At 43.3% G+C, this 3748-nt stretch overlaps 1 pseudogene; it reads left to right on the forward strand.

Moving 5' to 3' along the window:
- Positions 1 to 1576: 1576 nt before the first annotated feature.
- LOC121002516 lies at positions 1577 to 2486 on the forward strand (annotated as a pseudogene).
- Positions 2487 to 3748: the final 1262 nt, after the last annotated feature.

Raw genomic sequence — 3748 nt, forward strand, 5'->3', positions numbered from 1 at the left:
TTGTGAGATTGAGGCGTATTAACAAAACAGAGGAAGATTTTAGGAGACAGGCCCTGGACTTAAGAGTGCAGTTGTTGTCTAGGGGCTACCCGGTAAAGCTCTTGAATGATGCCATGTTGAGAGCCACACATTAGCATTTACTAGCATAGGAAACCAGCCTACACTAGTAATACAGTGAGACACCAACAGGTGAATCCACGGCCTTTTGTATTTTTATTAAAATTTTGTCCTATGGCTGATCAGATTAAAAAGATTGTGTGTGACAATTGGGACATATTAGAAGGGGATGACAATCTTAGAGACATAAAAGGAACCCGTCCCATAATAGCATTCAGGAGATGCCACACACTCAAAGACAGGATAGTTCGTAGCCATTTCATAGAGGGTAAACACAGCACCTGGCTTGAAGGGTGGCGACCCAAGGGCAATCGCCATTGTGGTAATTGTTCAGGTTGTAAATTCAATCCCCAGTGGGAAACCCTATTTTTTGGAGGGCTCCAACACAATGTTAACACCTTGATCACATGTAAAAGCAGATTTGTAGTCTACCTGTTGATATGTGTATGCGGTATATTTTATATTGGGAAAACAATCAGGTGTCTAAATGAAAGAATTAGGGAACATATTAATTCCATTACCACGGGCAAGGATTGTCCCCGCCTAATTGACCATGTGTATTCCGATCATAAAGGAAATAGTAGCGTTTTGAAATTTGCCGGCATTGAGATAGTACAGGAGACAGACATCGCGAGCTTCTTAGGAGAGAGAGTAAGTGGATCCTGCGCTCATGCGCAATGGGTCCTTTGGGCTTAAATGATAAAATAGATTTGGGAGTATTCTTATTGTTACGTTCACGTCTTGAAGGTGGTTTTATGTTTTGAATGTTATGTTTTAAAACACTGGGTATGATTCCGGCTCCAAGGTGATGTCACATGCGAATGCCGAATTTTGGCACAGCTGGTGACATCACATATGTGAGCCATGGGAGCCGACACCTATATAGCTAGCGCAGCAGCACTGCTATACTATTGGCCAGATGAAGCGCTGAGGCGCGAAACGGCCGTTGCTGCAAGTCTTGCCGCTACTTTGCATGTATGTCACTTATGTATTCAGCTTTTATGTATCCAGCTTTGATGTATTCAGCCTTGATATACTCAGTGTTGATGTATCCAGCCTTGGAAGAAATAAAAGAAGATTGCACCAATTGGTGAGTGCCGCCTGTATATCTTTTTACTCATTTGGAACTTATTTGCTAAAGGACAGAGCACCGCCAGTTTGCAGTGTTTAACATCCTGCATGCAATAGTGACATTATCCTAATTGAATTTGGAGAGTTACGTGCGGTGCCACTCAATCTGTTTCTTTTCATTTGTCACAAGCTACACCTGAGACAAGAAGTGTGGTCATTACCAACAACAACACTGCAACAAGTGAAAACAGGTAGGCTGTCAGATGACCTAACAATCAGCCAGTCTCTCAGGTCTTCTAACCTCTGTCACTGGAGGGACCGTGACAGCGGCAGAGTTTGATACGTTTGTCTGTCAACAGTGAACAGGAACATATATTATAGCAAGGATATGCAAACACCAACTGATGGGGTGTTAACTGCCAGAAGTAGGTCATCAGCATGAAGGAGCAGTCATTTCACAGCTCGAGGTATCCTCTGCATTTCGACGATCTGCATTGCAAAGCTTGTCTAAAAGAAAAATCCTGCAGTGCACCCCGTTGGAGGAAACTCTTGATCCATCACAGGCTGCTTTGCTCCTTCAAAAACAATATACTCTGTACAGCGTGACACTGATATATAATTTCTCATACACCAGACTGAAAGAGTATTCCAAGCACTTCTCTGCCCACATAGCTGCCGAGAAGCAGAAGGGTCTTGCTATTGAAGTGGGCTCAGAGCTGAACCTAAAAGCCAAATTTTCCTGTTTACCGGGACTCAAAGGAAAGGACAGATATCCACTGGCTGTGATCATACAGATTTCATCAAAGCCTCCACTCACCAAAGCAAGCACAGAGGACCAGATTGTGTGGACAAGTTGGTTCTGCAGGACGTACACAGAGGACGATCTATTGTAGGTTTTGCCAAAGACATTTACTTGCCTCCCGCTCTTCCTGTATAACGGCTCCGAGGTGCTCACGGCTATTGTAGGGACGTGGCTCCAAAGAAACTTTGACTGTTGTTTGGGTAAGCTGGTGATCAGTTCTCAGGATCTTACTTGGCTTGAAGCTATGTGGACCGGGTATGACGTGTCTGGATCAGTGTCGGCCACAGAGCTTGTTTTCTCTGTGCCCGTTGAACCTTGCATGGACATTTCTTATGCCATCCATGCAGAGGACTTCAAGACTTTATGGAAATATATTCATAAATCAAAGAACGAGGTCACGTTGGAGGAAGTGGACAATTTATTCCAATTTCTTTACTCGCTTTTCTTCAGACACTTTAGAATCCACTTATCAGGAACCCAGCTCGTCACGGAATGAGCTGGAGTCGGCTTGTTTGCTGGACTGTCCTCCAGCTATCAGACATAACCCCATACATTTCTTGATCCATATGCATGGATCACCCTGACACTGGTCATTAATCCATTCTTGTTGATGAAGCACTTTGATTTTTCAGTTTGTCTTTTAAATCTTGTGGTTTTGCCCCTTCTGTGTTGTATTTTATGTGTGTTAATATCCTGTTTGTTAAATAAAGGGTTGTTTTTCTCCCCCGTTCAAAAAAAAAAGAAAAAAAAGAAATGGCTTGTGATTTGGTAGCCAAAAGCAGGAGTGGGTACAAAACACAGAAGATATGCACATGTTATCTCTGTTTTGGATCCACTCCTGTTTTTTTTGGCATTAGCAATACTGATGGATTACTGATCAAATGCTGACCGAGTGAAGGCAGATGCTCCACAGACAGGATCCGTTTTTTGGGGGTTATTGTTCAGAGGAAGGGCAAAATAATCAGTGACGTCAACACAAACTTACTGCTGACACCCTCTCCACTCTGTCGGGGGGTTCTACTTGTATAAGCGTTTTATAGAACAGGTTCTGTAGACATCTATGTGGAATCAGCTGATGACAGTGTAAAAGGACTGTTCTTCTTTTTGGCGCTAACATTGACCTGTAAGGCTGAGTTCATACGTGAGTTATTTTGGTCAGTTTTGGGCCCTTGACTGTCCAAATAAGTAAATTGTGCGGTGATTCTAAGTGTGAGGCCTGTCATCTGCATGTCATACGGACTCACAGTATTATTTCACTACCAAAGAAGACTCCCTCTGCGTGTTACTGCAAGGCACAGTGTTCTATACCACTATAAAGGCTCTCTGCGGCCAGGAAATAGACATTTTTTTACGTAATTCACTGCAAATTTATTCATATCGAACTGAATTTTTCCCCAAAAATGTATTGAACCAGTGAATCGAATTTTAAAAAAATTTGCTCATCTCTACCATCCACATATCTTTTTCACAGTAGGGTTGGGGGGTGGATTGAGAATATGGCCCACCCTGCCACATCCTGGCCCCAGACTTCAGTTCACACTGTGCGTGTTTTGAATTCTGGGGCCTCACACCCATCTACTACATTTTCTGTACTCAGAGAGTTATCACTATGTTATCTGGGGTGTTATACAGGACTGCAGTTGACATCTACTACATTATCTGTAAAAAAGGGTGTGTCCACAGGTTGGGGGGGTCGCAATACATGGCTTTCCCTGGTGCTGGCAACCCACGCAACGCCACTGGATGGGCCCGAGATAT

This window comes from Bufo bufo, chromosome 5, assembly GCF_905171765.1.
Source record: "Bufo bufo chromosome 5, aBufBuf1.1, whole genome shotgun sequence".
In the NCBI taxonomy this organism is placed as follows: domain Eukaryota; kingdom Metazoa; phylum Chordata; class Amphibia; order Anura; family Bufonidae; genus Bufo; species Bufo bufo.